We start from the raw sequence: 11,727 nt of genomic DNA on the forward strand, positions 1-11,727 counted from the left end.
AATCTACCAGAACTACTTTAGAATCTACTGGAATTACTTTCTTTTCTACTAAAAAGAAAGTAACCTGACACGCCAGATGTTTGTTACATCTGGAAGTCGTCCTTAGGAACAGTTTGGAAAAGGGCATGCACTTTCAAAAAAAACACTTGGCATGAACCATCTGTCTATCATGTCTAACAATGTTTAACTTCAACCAATCAGATAAAATGGTGGAGAGAAAAGCGAAAACATTTTTTCCATTGGTAAAAAACCTTCAGTGCCATTCTTTGCTCTTCTTTCAGTGAAGAAATACTCTCCAGTTCTGATATAACTGATGCTATCACAGTATCTATGCTAACCTTATCATTTCAGTGGATGCGTCTTGCTGTTGTCACACCTAATACCACACCCACAGCTGCCGGTAGTCTCTCGTAGGATGCTGATTGTCTGCACCACTTTTAATGAGGACACAAACGAATAACTTGAAGTCTGGCAAGATGGATTCTCTGGTTTTGAATTTTTCAAATTCAAATATTTTTTGCTGCTTTGAGCACCACAAGCCGAGTACCATTTAGTCCCATTATATTGGAGAGAAATGGCCAATAACTCCAAATTCTGCAACTCACACCTAAAAAAAATCAAAATGGATTAATAGCACTAAACCCCAGGGGGAAATGTGTATTTTGAGGTGAAAAGTCCAATTTAAAGTTTTTTTTGTCACCTGATGGAAAAAATCTCCTTTATGTATGGTACATATGTTATAAACGTTTGCGGTGAATGATGCCAAGTTCACAAGCAGGGGGAAATCAAGTTGGACTTGTGGGAGAAACTGAAGTTGGCTCTCTGTGCTGACTTTTTAATTTTATGTATATCTTCAAGGTACTGTTTATGTGTGTCAAAATGTACACTCCTTCATAAAATTGTGCAGTTTTTTTTTTTATTTTGTTGGACAACCCAGACTGTGCTCATGGTCAAGGACTTTGAGAGGGAGTGAAGCTGCACAAAGTGACTTTTTGACCTTTTTTATGTCTTGAATGTGCAAACTGTTAAAAAAAAAAAGAAGCTGCACTTACAGTTCTTGAATCAGAAAACACACAGCCTCCATTGAGAACTAAAGGATGGGTGTGTTTTTACATAAAGGTGAAGAGAAGGAAAATAAATGAAGGACAACCCTATATTATTCCCGTTAGCGTGCCTATGGAAGCATAATGAAATCAATCGCACTAGCCAATCCCCAGGCACTATTTGCTTATGTGGTGGGGGTTGTGGGCTCCCACATGTGTTTTTTATACACCTGATCCAGGCAGGGTAGCTGCGGGGTAGTGCCGGGCCGGCTCCTTGTGTTTCTAATCGCACCTCTGAACCTCTGGACCGCTCGCGACCCTCACACCTCACACGATACCCGCTCACTGGGAAGAGAAGGAGCGAGGGAAGGAGGTTTCAGAGACAACAGAGCAGCCTTTGTTGTTCCTACCTGCAGTCACTGCCCAACAACGACACTACGAGTGCTAACAAAGGATTTTCCACGGCCAACACTTTGGTACTGTACACGCCTTTCTCCAGCACAAGCCCTGATACCACAACCATGCTGACAAATGGAAAGCTACGGTATGTATTAAAGCCTATAAATTATTATTACGGACTTTGTAAAAACAAAGAAAAGTGGTGACCATAGTTTGTTTTTTTATTGTTAAGTTATATAAATTGAGAATTTTTTTTTTTGTTTGTTTTGATAGAGACTGGATTTTCAATCCAATGACCAAATGCATATCTCCTTGTTGCTCTCATGTAAAATTTCTTTTATAAAAACAGTTGTTTCTTGGTCAAAGCAATGAATAAACCTCTGAAAGAAATGAAAAGCATCATGTGTTTTATTCTTTTTTTAAGGAACATTTTACAAGATTTTGGTGGCACATTTATTTATCTTTCATAAACATAAGGTGACACGATTTCTGAAACGAAAACTTGGGACATTTCCAGTTCAGGAGTCAGTATATCATGAAAATATGTAATTAATAAAGTAACAGAATAACTTCATGTCACAAAATCATAGTTTACAGAATCATGGTCTTCTCTGTCCATCTATCCTTGATAATAAATAGACCTACACCTTAAGGTATAATACTTTGGTTAACACATAACCATTGCATGCCTCATTTTTTAATCTAAAAAAAAACATTATTTAGGATGATAAACTGACAGTTGCTTTTTATTTATATCTTCACCATTCCTCCTTGATGTCCTCCTCTCTTCTCCCTTTCTGGAGACAGCTCCAGCTGGGGACAGACCACCAACAACAGGGAAAACAAGGACCTTTTGTCAGCCTGTATAAACAGTTTATTTTGACCCATTGGAGGCAGTAAAAGAAGCTGTTAACACTACATTGACATATTATCACTTTATAAACAGCTAACAAGTTAGCAAAAAACAGGTGTTTTTATAATCCCCAAGATGTGAACCAATATTAGCATTTATTTATCTAATCCACATGTCAGACATCTTTTTTAATCTGACAACATGTTAATGTTAATGCTATAAATATGTCCAAAATATACAAATTAATTTACAAATAACACTATGAAGCAGTATTGTTAGCAAGGAAGTGGTTGAATGTTAATGTTAGCTGCTATCTACTGGTCGCTAATGGGATATCAAAGAGCCGTGAAATGTCAACCATGTGTCATAACCATGGTGATGTCATGCCATGTGAATAGAGTGAATCTATTTTGTGGTCGCCTGAAAAATGACATTCACCTCCTTTAGCTGTTTTTATAAACACCTTAAGAAATATCAAAAGCTGCTTCTAAATGCTTCACTATGTTGACTAGCTAGTTTCTACCGTTGTCTGTCTGCCATTAGATTGGGTACATTGGGCTTATCAAAACTTTTTCAATGAAAACAGCTGTTTTCTGCATCTGGAATGAAGGTTGATAAAAGTGGTGAGACTGAACTGAAGCAGTAAAGTTGCAGGTTCTATATCAAAACAATGAGCTAAAAGGCACTAAGACAGAAATAATTATTTGAGGCTTTGTCACTACAATTAACCCTTTCACATTACATTTAGTTTTTTGATTTATTGGTGATATAAAAATCAATCAATTCTTGCAGCTTCAAATGGATACTTTGTATTATTTAATGTGGGGTTGTATAATGAACATAATCGATTGCCTACTGCTGGCTAAAAAAATCAACCAGTTGAAGTGTACGCTGTATTTGGAATAATTTCACTGCTGTACTTGGCTGTCAGGCAGCCTTTTCTGATGGGAAACCACCATTATATAAGCCAGTGGTTCTCTGATTTTTTCTGGCATGCTCCCCTTTCAGAAGCTGAAAAACGTAGTGCACCCAGACCCCAGAATTTTTATCAATCAGTAACAATAATTGGGAATAGATCTGATGATCCTCTGTGTTTATTTCCCCTACATAGATCATATTTATTCAACTTTGTTTCACCTATTTCTCTCTTGGTCATACGCACCCACTGATATAAACCAGACCTGTAAACATTAATTTCTGACTAAGGCTCTTAATCAACTCTGTGCAGCAAACATTCTAGTGTTCTGTGTAGTAAATAAAGAAAATAATATAACATATTGTAGTTATTGTTCTCAGTTTCACCATTATAATTTGAGTAACGTTTGTTCTGGTTATTCATCTCATTATATCGATTGACTGTTACACAAAACACTACGATGTTTATTAAACAGAGCTGAGCTCTGACTACTGGGTAAGAGTATAAGATATGACTGTTCATTTTGAGAATTTGTGTTGCTTATTCTGCTAAGACTTCTTGTTTACAACATAGAGTTGATTATTGATTGATTATAATTTTAATGTTGACACTGACAGTGGAAAATGAAAAGGTGATAGGCATTTTCGTTACAAGGTGAAAGATTTAATGCAGCCAACAAAAGCAAGATGAAGACATAAACAGTGTGTAACTGTGCAATTAAAAGAAAGTAGTTGTTTGTACCTAACAGTCAAAATATTGAAGAGAGACGTCAGTGGCAGCCTTCGTTTTTGATACTTTTGGGTGCCCCCCCTAGATTCACTGTTGTTACCCCCGTGCCCCCCACCAGGAAATACTCTGGACCCGCCCCTGGTCTGTGCATTGTGATGGCGATGGAGATGACGGTTTTTAAGATGGGCGTTCAAATTTGTAGTGTTGACGTTTTCTCACGCGACTGAAGCTGAGCAATCACTGCGAATAGCAACTTTGCTATTCACTTCAAATAACCTCCACACCGCAGACATACTCATGACCAGTGTCGTGCCAGCATAGTCATGCAGACAAACTTTAAAGACTATTGAAGTTTCAAAGAATATGAGACATTTCACTTAGTCATTAATCTTCTATGAATAGCCTCAGATTATATAGAGGGATGTGAGTGTGTTTATCATAAAAAGAAAATAGGAAAAGAACAAATTGCAAACACAAATACCAATTCTGGTCTGTTTAATTTTAGTTTTCCTTTGTTTTCTTTGTTGATGTCACCAGGCTAAAGTCTTAATTCAAACCACGCTTGACACTGATCACAATATAGGAGATGTTTGTTTACGACGCACAGGGCGGGGTGGTTTTTAAGAGCTAAACAAACTAATCATGACAGACCATTGGAAGAGCTGAATGTATACAGCAGTGATCTGCGTCAACCGCACGCCACACATTAGTGGTTTGGGCCCCAGCGTTTGCGATCTCCTGTGTATTTTTGCTACCTTTAGAAGGACGTTGGGCGTCTCACTTTATTTGTTTGACCCGATATCAGATTGAAATCTGTTTCTCAGGAGTTCAAGAGGGCAGAGGCAGCAGAATGAAATAAATAGCTCTGAATAAAGATTTCATAAAGTTTTGGTTTTCTATATCCGTTGTCATGACGTGGACACCTAGGGAAGTCTGTACATATAATTTGAACATTTGTGGTATTGTGGATCCTGTGTGATAGCGTCGATAGACAACCGAGCCTTTGTGCAATGTCTGAGTCTCAAGGCGTCTCAGGGAGGCCAGGGGAAGACTGAATTTATGTCTCACACTTCCTAGGTGTGTCCCTTTCCTCAGGGCTCAGTCTCCCTTCTCTTTCCTGGATATTAATGGCTCTACCATGCCACCGCTCATCCTGAATCTGAGCTCTGCCACAGAGCCGAGGCCAAGACCCCTCTTACGTCAGAGAACACAGAGAACGAGAAAGATAGGGGAGACTGGGGGCAATTGTAACATTTGCCCTCATAACTCACAGACGACTTGAAATACAAATGTCATCTTTTAATATAAGAAACATATGTGTACTCATTTATGATAGAATTGACATATTTTCGCTGATAAGGACAAGACTATAATAAAAATTTAATTCAAGAAATCACAGTGTTACAGTTGTCCCATTGGTGAGGGCTTTTTGTAACACTTAAATATTTACCCACTGTATCTCAAAGAAAGACTCACCTCCAAGTAATCATGTTACTATTGTAGGGTCTAACAATGTTACGATATATTAAGATTATTTGTTTTATATGTCAGGCATCATATGTATTCAAAGTAAAAAAAATCAAAGATTTAAATTATTTCAGTTAAGTTCAGTTAATAACAGTTAATAACAATTTTACATTTAAATTTAGTGAGATATGTTAATTTTCTAATAGAAAAGTGGGGAAGACTGGGGGCAAATGTAACTTGGGGAGTGATGCACCAACTGCAATTTTCTAGGCCGATTCCGATTTCTGATTTTTAAGGGTCTGACCTGCTGATTTTCAGTCTTTCCAATTGACAGAATACACAAACATTTTTGTCTCTGGCAGGTTGATCGATGCGTCCCTGAGCATGGGGCATTTGTAACACGCTTAATTACTCCAATCAGAAGCAGGCTTGAGATGACATTTACTCTTTACGTGCTCAGTAGGATTCATTCTATGCCTGTAGAAAAAGAGCAGGATCATTTAACCTCTGCAGAAGTTTTCAACAAAATACTGATTTTGAGGTATAAAAGTTACTTTTTGGATGAACAGTTTATATGATTGTGACTTTAAACTTACATCATTTTTATCTCTATTGCGTAGATTCTCGAACTGTGGTTCATGTACCACTAGTGGTACGCAAGCTCCCTTTAGTGGTCTACAGAAGGATGTTTGAAATAATTTTTAAAATGAAAATTACATAAAATATGAGATCAAATGTAAGTCAAAACCATTTTTTTCCTTGTTACAATCACACATGAAGCGCTCACATGCGTCATCCATGACTGAGCTAAACTGATGGCAAGATAGCAAGGAGGTAAAATAAAGAGACTGAAAATGATTGCTTCAAAAACACTTAAGTCATGGTTCCATGGTTTTGAGCAGCCCTGCTGAAAAGGAAGTGGAAGACAGTGAACTTAGCGCTTAACAAGTGCTAGGGGCTACTTAAGACGTGTCTTCAGCACCTGCAAGAACAAACAGTGCAAGAGGGAGAGCTCAGTATTAACTGAGGTGGTACATGGTGTAAAAAGTTTGAGAAACACTGCTTCTAATAACTAATATAGGTATTGTTGGTTATCATGGCTGCAAGATCAGGGGCACTGGGTTATAAATGTCCCTGATCCACATGGCCCTATGTCAGCACCTTGTTTTTCTGTGTTAACATAGACTACTGAAGGAGAAAAAAAAGACTGCAAGAAGTTAATTTGAGAGACAGGAATAAAGATGTTGACAGCAGTTGTCCCCAAGCTAGTGGCAGCGAACGCCACAAATTGTAAATGCTGCCCAGTGTTGGAAGGCCCTGCATCCTGTGGTTCCATTGTCAGTCAGAACCAATCAGGACGCAGCGTGTGGAGTGGCCAAACACCCAACAAGATGCCCCGCTGTGGATCAGCTGCCTCTGGACCTCAGCGTGGCCCCTGTGCGATGGCTCACCCCAACACTTCCTGAAATAATCCTATCAAGTCAGTTGACCTCCCATCCCTCGACGCACACAGCCAGCCAAACCCCACCTTCACTGAGCCACATTTTCCATTGAAAACCTTAAGTGATATTCCTGCTGCCTATAGCTTCTCCCTTCATTTTTTTTCACCCGTGCCTCCTCTCTCTGCTGCTGACAGATCTGAAAGGAGTCGTGGAACTGCACGGTTATCTCGGCGCAGGAGACGGACAAGTGGAGATTCTCGCTTGGCGCGGCCCGCCTCTTGACAGACTCCAGACTTCACCTTGGCCATTTAGTCTGCCAGAAACTCCATTCACCGTCAGCGGGCAAAACCACACGGAATGAAATCCAAGAATGCAGACGTTCTGAAAATCATTTCCCATTTGATGAGGAAATATGACTCCCGTGGCATGCTGAAGTAATTAGTTACCTTGCTGTGAAGGATGCTCCACGGAGCCCCCGTTCATTAGAGCCAGGACTTTGTCTTTAGCTAACTCCTGCCCTTGGACACAAATATGAGAAAAATCGCTGCGCCTAATTGTTAGATTCCTGAAAGAATTGACTGATTAAAAACTTGGTCCGGCCTTGCAATCATTTTGGGACCGGGGCTGTTTTGGATCAGCTGTAGCTTCATGGATGTTGGAGGAGGTGAGGCGTGCGGGCCACTGCTCAGATCATGGACACTGTGTGAACCAGAGCTAATCACACAGGAGACAAAGGGTCAGAGAAGCGTTATTACAGTGCAGACAAATTACATCCTTCAAATTAGCATATTTTCCCGAAGGGCACGTCTGTAGATGAGTGCAGTTTGAGTTTGCATGATACTGGACTCCACTGGACGATACTAGGAAACATTAGCTAACACTGAGGAGCAATTACACTGCGCTGTGCTTACACAGATTACTGACTAAATGAATTACTTTAATGAAGGAGGTATGTACTGGGAACAACGTGTTATTTCAGTATTAACTCTGATTTCTGGATTTCCTGCAATCATTTAATATTCTTTGAAATTGTTTTTCATACATATGTTCAGACTGAAGAAAAACTTTTGATCACACTCTTCTCACCCAAATAAGAATTACTCCCTTCTTCTAGATTACAGTTTTTGTGTCAGTCAAGGCATTTTTGTTGTCTTACGCTGTAAAATGTGTATTTCATTAGTAGTTGAAACACTGTAATGTTTTGAATGAGTCTCATTCAGCTTTCTGCTTTAATGATGGCAGTCTATTTTTGTGGATTACAACAATTTGAAATTATACCCTGTGTTCACGTAACCTGCTTTTGCATCCCGCTCTCATTCCCAACTCAAATACTGACGTTTTGTCACTGCCTCTCGGCAACTCATACACATGTGCATGGTGCCATTAATGGCTGTATAAGATGCACAAGGCTTTTGACGTAGTAGAAACTTTTAAATTGACTTACCAAAAATTTGAGTTGCATTAATGCAAACTGCTGATTCTAGAGCAATCAAGTACATCTTATGTAAAGCAGTTGTTTTCATCTAACTTGCTAATTTAGTTTGAAAAAAAAAGACTTTCATACATTCATTTCAATCAGGACAGACTTCATTCATGTATGAATCTTTTTTATTCAACATGTGCACAGTGTGGAAAGTCTTTGGCAATTAGACCCCATTGTGACATTATCGTGTATAAGGGGGCAGTGAAGCCACAATTTAAGTAGGAATCCCCCAGTGGAGTCTAGACACTGGTGGTGGTGAAGGGATGTGATGAAGAGTGGACTTCTGATGAGCTCAAACTGGGCTCTGGATGTGATGAACAGGAAGTAAACAGGGTGGTGGAGGGTCACAACGATTCCACACTGGAACAACAGCTGACGGCAGCAGAGAGGAGCTTAAAGTTCATCAGCAACGACATGATTGGCTGATGGAGACAGTGGCTATATCTGGTTGGTTAACTGACAAATGAACACCCATAATCAGCTGATTAATAAGCAGATTGAGTATTATTAATCAATTTTTTTTGTATATTATACCCCTTGATGTATCATTTCCTCAAATTATTCATTTTGTGTGTTGAGCTAACCCGAGGCAGCTGAAAAATATTTCCCGTCTTGATTTCTCATAATAAACTTTTTTAGAAACCACCAGGAACAAGTGGAAGATCTAGGATTGGGTAAATGTGTCCCCAGACCTTAATTTAGACCCCAGTCCCTGTGGTGAAAATGGACTGATGCTTTGGCTAATGTCTTAGCAAAAATATGCGTTTCTATAACTCCTTTATATAAACAGCAGCATTACTATTTATTTGGAGTTGTGCGTGACAACATTCACTCCTTTTAGCTGCGTTTTTGTCTCCATCAATTCCTCGCAAAAATATTGAGGTTGTTTAGCTGCTAAGTGCATCACATGGTAGCCATTAGAGACAGATTGAGGTTGGCCCAGTGACTTTATCAGAGCTTTTTTACTGGAAACAACTGTTGATCTAATGAGACTGAACTAAAACGGCAAATGTGTGGATCATTCATCAAAACAATTAGCTAACAGATGCTAAAAAAGTGTTGAGCTGGAGGATAATTCTCTGTGAGTTCATCACTGTGAGTAACTCCTTTCACAATCTATTTCATTATTCAGTGTGCCTGAGGAGGCACACTGCATATAATCCTCCATACTTTTTCTTATTATTATTTTTCTTCTGCTGGATTTTCGGCGCATAACTACTCTCGCACTGTTGGGAGCATGTACACGAAAAGCACATCAAAACATGGAAAATTCAGGACAACTGTGCTATAACTTTTGTTAACAAAAGTGCCGGTCGCAGAGGTGTGACTGCCCAAGCAAACAGACAAAATGGTTTTGGTTGGCCGAGGTCTAAAAGGACAACAAGTCCAACCAACTGCCCCATTCACTCCCATGTTAAGCGAGAGCCAAAATTTCTGGAAGAAAGCAGATGATCCCAGTTTTTTCCATCGAGGTGGTGGCCACATTTTTCACACCATAGAAATAAAATTTGCACCATCGTGTTCAGCAACCCGTCGTCTTGCTCACCGTATGCAGTTTTTAGCTGTGGTAATTATGGTATTTCATTAAACAGCTGTTTGAGAGGTACGTTGTCTCAATTTTTACCTTTCTTTGGAGCATTTAACATTGTGCTGTTGCACACAGGCGATTGGCTGAGTAAACCAACAACAGTTAGATCATCTCAATATTCAAATTTTGCTGTGCCGTGATTGGCCAATTTCACCAACGTGAGTTCTTAGTAGTTAAAACCTCATACAGAGACAATTACACCTGAAGCAGCTCAAGGTTTGAAATTGTTAAGAGTTTAAAATGACTGTCTGTCTCTCTCTGTCACTCTATCTGTCTGTCTATCTTGTCTTTCTGTGTCCAATTTTGACATTTTAGAAACTTTATATACACACACACAAAAGCTGTTCTTTCTATCTGTAAGGGGACTTTTACTGACATATACAGAGACACACATGCACGTGACAGCGCGTTATGAAAAGGTTATGAAAATATCAAAATCAGAAATGGGTTTATTGCCAAGTAGATTTTCACTTACAAGGAATTAGCTGTGGCATGTTGGTGCCTACTAATATAATACTAGAAATATAAACAAAGATTAAGGCAAAATGTATTTCGTTTACTTTTTTCAGAAGTGGTATTCTGAAACTAATATGCTCAACTAAACATCTGTGTCTTTTGTCCTGCAGCAAAGTGCCAATGAGAAGCTTTTCCCTTCTGGCTGTGGATCGAAGGAATCCTGCATGTGATTAAAAGACGCCCTTTATTTCACATGATGTTACATCACATCACCTTTACAGCATGAATGTATATTTAATCAGAGCTGCAAAGTTTAAATGTCAAACGTTGATTTGATGCATCTCATTGGTTTGTGGGAAATAATTATCTGCAGTGGTGATATTAATATGAAATGATGCATGACTTTGTGTCAGCTGCATGTGGTGAGTTTCTTCTCTTCATCCACGTCTTCACACTGTACTTTGTTTCAGAGCTTTTGTTTCTATATAGGATCATGTAAGACGCTCTGGAAATTCTCAGATTCTGGGGTCAGGGACCCTTTTAAGTTTGGACACAGGTCAGAACAGCAACAATGGAGAGACTAAAGCCCCATGTGGAGTGGAGGGAGATGAAATAACATGATTTAGTCTGTAGTAAGTACAGACATTGAGCAGGACAAATCCAAATCTGAAGCTGAAACACATGTTGATATCATTCAGTGTGACGTCTCTGATCACAATCAAACCTCCATAAATCTGCTTAGAAATCATCAATGAAAGATGCTTCACAAGTTGTCTGCCATTAATCACATTTCTAAGCTTTTGTCAATATCAAAATAATCCAGTTATAGTTGTCTGTACAGGGAGCTGCTAATAGCCTGAAACTTTTGGACCTGAAGTCTCAGGAAGAAACTTTTTCCCCAGGTTTTGTTGGTGCAGAAGAGTCTGTCAGGGTTCCTACACAGTATGGAACACTGGGGATTTGATTTGAGGAATTTCAGGGTATGAATAACTACGGACAGAGGAAAACAGGATGGAAAAATATTTGTGTTTCCAGACTATTGCCCCTTTTCTTTTCTTTTTCTTTCTTTTCTTTTCTTTTTTTTTTTTTTTGAATAGAAAATTCAGAATTTTAAAAAATAAATGAATAGTGATACACTTGGCACTTGGAGCGTAGCATTTTCCAACAAATGAGGGAAGAATTTACATTGTGCTTTTTACAGCAGACTCGTCCCCATGATGCATTGCAAACACACACTAAAACAAGCAGTGTTGTCATGGTAACATGCCTATGTCTACCACAGTCATGTCAATTCCACGTGAGCAGAAGTCTGCCGAGTCTCCACCAGTAGCACCAAGTCTGCCACACATCA

This window comes from Lutjanus erythropterus, chromosome 21, assembly GCF_056507025.1.
Source record: "Lutjanus erythropterus isolate fLutEry1 chromosome 21, fLutEry1.hap2, whole genome shotgun sequence".
Classification (NCBI taxonomy): Eukaryota; Metazoa; Chordata; class Actinopteri; order Lutjaniformes; family Lutjanidae; genus Lutjanus; species Lutjanus erythropterus.